The sequence below is a fragment of the Cyprinus carpio genome, chromosome B7, assembly GCF_018340385.1.
Source record: "Cyprinus carpio isolate SPL01 chromosome B7, ASM1834038v1, whole genome shotgun sequence".
NCBI lineage: Eukaryota > Metazoa > Chordata > Actinopteri > Cypriniformes > Cyprinidae > Cyprinus > Cyprinus carpio.
The window spans coordinates 6,596,408-6,604,862 of record NC_056603.1 but is presented as its reverse complement, the minus strand read 5'-3'; the positions used below and the strand labels follow the sequence as shown (position 1 = coordinate 6,604,862).

The following is an 8,455-nucleotide window of genomic DNA, read 5'->3' as shown; positions in this document are numbered from 1 at the left end:
AAAAAGATTGAAAAGTATAATGTTTTTTTTTTTTTTTTTTTTTTTTTTTGTCTTTGCAACTCTAAGGGACTTTTTTAAAGAATAGAATTATAATAGACAATTCTAGAAGATCAAACAAAGATTGAAGACGTGTTTTTAGCCGATTCTTAAAGATGGCTAAAAGATTAATAAATATAACATAGGCATATTAGGTGCATTAAAACAACAACAACAACAACAACAACAACAACAACAACAACAACAACAACAGTATTTTATTATGCATGAAGTATTTCTGGTTATAAATCATGTTTTGGCAAATAAGCACATAGTTAGGGAGAATCAGACCCGGACTGGCTAATCAGGAGGCACGGAGAATCCCGGTGGGCCCGGTATGTCATGCCACTGCTCTGGGTTGAGTGGGAGGTCTTTTCGCCCTGAATGTCATGCTTTAGACCGGCCCACTTTAGTTCACAACTGACTATAGCTATTACAATAATTAATAAAAACTTCAGTATATAAAAGACTGCAATAGTGCACTGTTCTCTAAAGGATTGTAAGTCAATATTTTGCTCCGGATTGTTATTTATTTATTTTTTAACCGGGCCTTCAGGCTCCGCCTTTTCGCTTTCTATTATCCCTTTTTTAATCTATTGTTTTTTTTTTTTTTTGCTTCGTATATCTCCAACCAAAATGATTTGGAGGGCCTACTGTGCCATAATGTCTGCCTGCAGTTAAAAAGTTTCTCAGAAATAATCACCTTTTTTCGTTTAAACTGTTTGTCTACAGTTATTCTACACACAATAAATTTTAATGTCACACACATACCCACACACACACACAACAACATTTTATTTTTTTTCTTTAGAAAAAATTCATTTTAGAAATGGGTAGTAATTCAGGAGGTGAAAATAACCGAAATCGCAGTAGGCTACATGACAAATGGGAAGAAAGTTGAAAGCATAACAACAATAATATATCTATATATATAATTATATATAACTATAGATTAAACAATACTTAAATCTGAAGTAAAATCGGCTGTTATTGCAACTCATATCGCCTATGAAGTAATGAGAAATGTACATATTTTTCAATTAACAGAAAACTTAAGTGTGGGCTGCTTCTGGTGCTTGGATTTCTACTTCCAAGTTTAAGAATGCGCTAGAAGTTTATTTCTATTTTATTTTTTTTTAAATGTATTTCTCCCCCGATATTTAACCAGAATTACCTTACAAATCATGAAAGAACGTCTTCCTTTCAGGTTGATTAAATGTTTTTCCTGCCTTGCTTATGTTGGGTTCATGATCAGTAAGTTGCATTCGGCCAAACTGATGTGCCAAAATTAAATCGCGGACTTAAGCGGCGAGTCCTAAGAGAACATCGGATCTATAATTCATATCAGTTGGGCCTCATCCTAATGAAATATTGTATTTTTTTTTGGTATAGAAACACCTTCGCAGATTCCATTGCTTTTGGCTGGCGTCGGATCCGCAAAAAACTATCCTCATCTTTGATACTATTTTGGGCTGCTTTTAGGATTATTATTATTTTTTCGTTCTACAAAAAAATTGGTCGGAGCTTCAAAGAAAAGATAGAGAGACTGGACTTTTGTAAATTTGTAATATAGCTACTGTATAAGAGATGAAAGACTTTCAGTGAAAAATCCTTAAAACGGTCAATAATTAATTCTTCTTCGTGTGTCAGTTTTATCCACCAAGAACATTCACTTTTTCTTTCTACCTCCTGAAAATAACCATATAGCCGCCAGGGAACGTATTATGATGCAGGTGACCTGAGAAATAAATGGAGGTTATACGAGGACACTATGAATCAGAAGAGCACCTTTGTTTATAAAGTTTCATTTCTTCGTTTAATATAGGCAATTTGCCTTTATTGTTTTCATAAATAAAATACATATAATAATACTAATAATAATAATTATAATAATAATAATAATAATAATAATAATATAATAATAAATAAAAATGAACCACAACTATAACATTTGTTTGTTAAAAGAGGATAAAATAACCTATTTATTTTTGGTGTACAAACGCAAGTAGGCTATATCCGTTTTTTATTCATTTTGTTAATAAAGTTAGATGTTTTTAATATAGGCCTATGCGAATTTTGCCATTGTACTATTTTTATGGCTGATGTGTTTTTATTAATAGGCTAATAATGAACCACAAACTTAAAGAAAGGGGCAAATCCAAAAACCGTTTAAGTAAAACATATTTTCCTTATTCTGAATAAGGAAAATATGTTTTTACTTAAACGGTTTTTTTGGATTTGAAACAGAGGACAAGGTGTGTTTATCGATAGATTGTTATAATATCTGCATCTGTGCAGTTATTTGTCATAAATACAATTAACAAAATATCATGTACATCTACTGTACCCCAAATTCCACCCTCATCACACCACAGGTTTCCTCCAGTGAAAATGAAGCACGTATGAATATACAGGAGTTTCGTCTGCTCATCAAGGCTGCATTTATTTGATCAAAAATACAGGAAAAAATGTAATATTGTGAAATATTATTATGATGTAAAACAACTTTTTCCTATTTTAATATACATTCAAATCTAATTTATTCCTGTGATGCAAAGCTGAATTTTCAGCATCATTACTCCAGTCTTCAGTGTCACATGACCCTTCAGAAATCATTATTATCACCATCTTAGGGGCACCTTACAAATGCATTCAAATAAATGCAATCTTACTGTGCATCTTTATCTGATTTAATAACTGGTAAAATAACTGACAAAAAATGCAACATTATTTTCCATCCTTCCAAACAGAAAGTACAGGTGCATCTCAATAAATTAGAATCATGGTCGTGGAAAAGTTATTAATTTCAGTAATTCAACTCAAATTGTAAAACTCGTGTATTAAATAAATTCAATGCACACAGACTGAAGTAGTTTAAGTCTTTGATTCTTTTAATTGTGATGATTTTGGCTCACATTTAACAAAAACCCAACAAATTAGAATATGGTGACATGCCAATCAGCCAATCAACTCAAAACACCTGCAAAGGTTTCCTGAGTCTTCAAAATGGTCTCTTAGTTTGGTTCCACTAGACTACAACAATCATGAGGAAGACTGCTGATCTGACAGCTGTCCAGAAGACAATCACTGACACCCTTCACAAGGAGGGTAAGCCACAAACATTCATTGCCAAAGAAGCTGGCTGCTCACAGAGTGCTGTATCCAAGCATGTTAACAGAAAGTTGAGTGGAAGGAAAAAGTGTGGAAGAAAAAGATGCACAACCAACCGAGAGAACCGCAGCCTTATGAGGATTGTCAAGCAAAATCGATTCAACAATTTGAGTGAACTTCACAAGGAAGGGACCTGAGGCTGGGGTCAAGGCATCAAGAGTCACCACACACAGACGTGTCAAGGAATTTGGCTACAGTTGTTGTATTCCTCTTGTTAAGCCACTCCTGAAACCACAGACAACGTCAGAGGCGTCTTACCTGGGCTAAGGAGAAGAAGAACTGGACTGTTGCCCAGTGGTCCAAAGTCCTCTTTTCAGATGAGAGCAAGTTTTGTATTTCATTTGGAAACCAGGGTCCTAGAGTCTGGAGGAAGGGTGGAAAAGCTCATAGCCAAAGTTGCTTGAAGTCCAGTGTTAAGTTTCCATAGTCTGTGATGATTTGGGATGCAATGTCATCTGCTGGTGTTGGTCCTTGTGTTTTTTTGAAAACCAAAGTCACTGCACCCGTTTACCAAGAAATTTTGGAGCACTTCATGCTTCCTTCTGCTGAAACAAGAGACCAAAAAATGCAGATGAGCTGAAGGACACTGTCAAAGAAACCTGGGCTTCCATACCACCTCAGCAGTGCCACAAACGGATCACCTCCATGCCACGCCGAATTGAGGCAGTAATTAAAGCAAAAGGAGCCCCTACCAAGTATTGAGTACATGTACAGTAAATGAACATTCTTTCCAGAAGGCCAACAATTCATTAAAAAAGGTTTTTTTTTTTTTTTAATTGGTCTTATGAAGTATTCTAATTTGTTGCGATTTGGTGGGTTTTTGTTAAATGTGAGCCAAAATCATCACAATCAAAAGAACCGGAGACTTAAACTACTTCAGTCTGTGTGCATTGAATTTATTTAATACACAAGTTTCACAATTGGCGTTGAATTACTGAAATAAATGACCTTTTCCATGACATTCTATTTTATAGAGATGCACCTGTATATGATGTGGTTATCATTATTATGTTTTTATGTAACTGTGTGACACAAGGCCTAAATAAAGAAGAGGAAGGGAGACATAAACATCACTTGTGTAGATATCTGTGGTGTGCATCGGTGTTATGAAATGAGGTGGCAAAGTTTTATTTTTTTTATTTTTTTTTAAATCAAATGTAATTTCAAGTCCCAGTAAAAAGAAAAAGAAACAGACACACAAACACACACAATTTAATTCTATTTTATATTTTTACATTAGCAGTGTAATCATTATTCTATTTATTAAAGCCAATATGAATATCATCAAGTTTTTAAGCATTTCACATTTATTCCATAATAATAACTCAAGGCAGTAACAAGTTAAACAATGTATTTTACTTATGTTCAACTATTCTTTTTAATACTTAACTTTTAACTTTTTTTTATTTTTGTATTTTTCGGATCATCAGTCATCAAAGCTTGGTAAAATAGCCTATCTTCCAGAGTTAACAAGCAGCATTGACAAGGATAAGATTCCTGCTCTTTGCCTTTACTTTCATCAAAAGCAACTTTCATTGCATTTAACACATACATTATTTTAGTCATGCTCATGCATTTCCTGAGTGCAAAGGCATGATTGGAATATGCTTTGCTCTACTCATTTAATGCATATTTTTGATTAATGCATATTTTGATTCTAAATTTTACATTTTATTTTTGTTTATTTAAACTGAGATTAAAATTAAACATGAAACTAAATTATGCATTTAGACAGTTAAAGGAGAATGCAAGAAAAGTTTCCTGCCTACAGACCATCTAAGATGATTTAGGCAACTATTCATTATTTAAGGCTATTCTGTTTGTAAGGATATTATTATATACACAGCTGTCCCTGCTATAACAGGTTTTATGTATAACCCCCGCTTCCCTAAGTATGAAATCTCGCACCCACCCCCTGACAATAAGACCATTGAAATGTCTGTCTGTCCTCTGTTGGGTTCAGATGATCTGGGATATAGTGCTTGAGTCATGCTGTTTTCTTTAATGTTATGATTCTGTAAAGATAATTTATCAATAGTTTCATGATGCTTCTTTGTTTCCAGTTTTGCATGAGGATGAGTGAATGCTGACAGGATTTTTTCCTGCTGAACTCTCCTCTTCATTTGTTTATTTTAAAAGCAGACAGTGACAAATGAGCTCTGGGTTGATGTAATGCTGTTTTAGGAGATGGGATGATGTTTTATTAACCCATGTAGTTTTTACTGCAGTAACTCATGCAAACACACTCATGTTTTGCATATTCATGAATTTAAGTTAATGATGCATGTCAAGTGCATTTACACAAATACTAAAAAAAACCTAAATGAGCTGTTTGCACGGAGACTTGCATTTTGATTGACAATTGTTCAGGATGAAGAGTCATCTGCAATGTATTTTATAACAAATATCAACCAAGCTTTATTATATTTATAGGCCTATTACAAATGGATTACATTTACATTTATCAGACGCTTTTATCCAAAGCAACTTACAATGCACATTCAGGCTAACATTTTTTTACCTAAAATGTGATGCCTGGGAATCGAACCCCACAACCTTTTGCGTTGGTACAATGCTCTATCACTGAGCCACAGGACTCTACTCAGTGGTATAAGTATTTAGTACAGATTAGTTAGAAGTATTTACTTTTATCTCTTAATTTTTAGTTTTGTTTGATTTCTGTGCAAGGTAATCATAAAGCAGTTCATAAGCATTTATTAATGTTTTTTGTCAGAAAGCTGAATACAAAAGCAAAATTATTACTGAATGTTTTTATGTGGTTACTATTGTATCTTCTTTTTTACATTGTAAGTTAAATATCCTGAGAACCAACTGGATTGTATTTTGGAAGTCAATGGGGGAGAAGAAAAAAAATAAATAAAAAAATAAAAAATAAAACCTCGACTCCGGTGGGACTCGAACCCACAACCTTTGAATCACATCGCTAGATAGGCCTAGAAGTCCAATGCGCTATCCATTGCGCCACGGAGCCACCTGTTGATCGTGGCGGATATTACTCCTATTATTTATCTCAGCCACGGTGTAAACCTAACAGGTGTTTTCTGACTCTTTGTAACGTGAAATGGTGATTGACTCGTTACATTATAAATATTTATCTTTAACCTTTTATTTTCGATCGGCGTTGTTTTGTCGTGCGATGCTGTGATTGGCTGAGACGGGCAGACACGTGACATAGAGGAGAAAGCGAAAGTGTTAAATTCTTCACCTAAACAAACAAACAAAGATCACAACACATATTTTAGTATATGTTAAGTTTTAACAAGGCAGCTGTATTTAAACGACCAGTCAGATGCTTTGCGGTTCTCAGAGTTCTCTCGCTGTTAGAGTCGGATGATCGTTGAGATACAGCTGTTTGGAAGTTTAAAAGTAAAACGTGTAATATATTAAACATTAAATTATATTTTATTATTATTGTGTTTATTTAATTGTATGATTGGAAACACGAGAGGGCTGCTGTATGGAATTGACTATATTAATGCTGTAGTTCTGATTTCTGCATGTGAAAGCATGAGCAGTCAGCAGGTGTCGCTGTCGCTGCAGGAGTGTCTGAGGCACGCAGATGTTTGCATCAGTTAGTAAAATGCAAGTCTTGTTGATTTAAAAGGAAGTTAGCACATGCACAAAAACAAAGCATTTGACAAAATGAAGGTTGTGAAACTTTAGTAAAATGTCATAGTAATGTAATGAAATACTCTTAGCATGTTGCATACAGGACGAGTTTATGCCTTTCAATTCTTGAATACACAGAAAGCAAAACAAACATGAGACTATGTGCTTGAAAATTTAATTGTATTTCACTTGGCAACATTTTGATTTTGTTGTTTTTTCAAAGCACAAAGTGATTTTAGAATTTTCAACTTTAAGTACTCAGCTAACGGGAAATTTTCTTTAAGGTTCTAAAAATCCACATTCGAATGCAAAACCGTTGCATTTAAATTTCTGGTGTGAGTAAGGCTGCCTTATCAGTGGTGTACAAAAATGTGATAAGTGTTGTTGCTTTTTAATGTTTTTGTTAGACTATTCAGTTATACCCACTAGATGTGGCTGCTGCTGTTTGTTCATTCAAAATATTGTGGAAAAAGAGAATATCAATGCGGACAAGATCTTGTTTATGTCAAAACTGAAACCAAGCTGTTCACACAGACTGCATATTGTTCAATAGAGACATCTATCACCGTTGCACTCGCGTCTCGCACAAAAGAGCCTCATGTTTAGAAAGCCATGTAAGATTAATGTAAGTTCAACTTTTAAAAAACATTTGTTGTTGTTTTTTCTGGAGATATACAACAAATCAGCATCAACACAACAACAGGAATGGCAGTGTTGAATATCCAGGTTACCCATCAACCCCAAAGACTGTTGAGCCAGTTAAACCAATAATCGTTTCTCTCTGGATCCAGGATGGACTCCTTCATGTGGGTTATTATATTGTGATGTTGTCTGAATTATCTGAAATGCAAAAACAACCAGATACTCCCAAAATTTTCTAGTGACAAAAAACTGCCATGCTAAACCATTGATTTTGTTCAAGGCAGTGGTAGTCCCTATGTTTTCCCCTGGAGTTGTCCATGGACTGATTGTCTTATACCTGTTGTATTGATCAGGCATAGCATGTGCATCTCTTATCTTTCTAAAAAGTACCCTAAAACCATAATCAAAAAAAATCAAAAACATCTGTACAAAAAGTACCTGAAAGCCATACTCAAATAAAAGTACAGATATCTTACCAGAAAACGACTTTGGTAGAAGTTGAAGTCACTGTTTAGAATATTACTTGAGTAAAAGTGTTAAAGTATGTGATATTTATTGTACTTAAGTACGAAAAGTACTAATACTATGGTTCCTGTATAAGTAATATAATTTGAATATTGATAATCTTTCTTTTAAAATACGTTTATTTAATGCATGGATTGCTTCTAACAGCACTGCATGAGCTAGCAGCGCCCCCTCGTGGCTATTTGGGAAACCCTTAGCATCTCAGCCAGTGTCCAAAATTAACATGCATTTGGAAAATATATGACAGCTATCTTCCCAACTTTGTAATAAGAAGTGTTTATAAATCTATTGTAAAGAAAAAGAGAAGGTTTTAGGTCTCACAACTTTTTCCACCAAAATAAAAACTCTGTAGTAAAGCAAATAAATAATATATATACATTTTACAGAACAACAATAAATTGTTATAATTATGAAATATTTAACAGTGCAAAATTACTGCAATAGTAATATT

At 33.9% G+C, this 8,455-nt stretch overlaps 1 protein-coding gene and 1 non-coding gene across 2 annotated transcripts in view; one reads left to right on the top strand and one right to left on the bottom strand.

The window, feature by feature from the left end:
• LOC109093089 (protein mono-ADP-ribosyltransferase PARP15) overlaps window positions 1-8,455 on the top strand; it is a 619,635-nt gene that overhangs the window by 379,885 nt on the left and 231,295 nt on the right. The window lies entirely within an intron of this gene.
• Window positions 6,109-6,199, bottom strand: trnar-ucu. Its single transcript is given in 2 exon segments — window positions 6,109-6,144; window positions 6,163-6,199. It is a non-coding gene; the product is annotated as a tRNA-Arg (tRNA).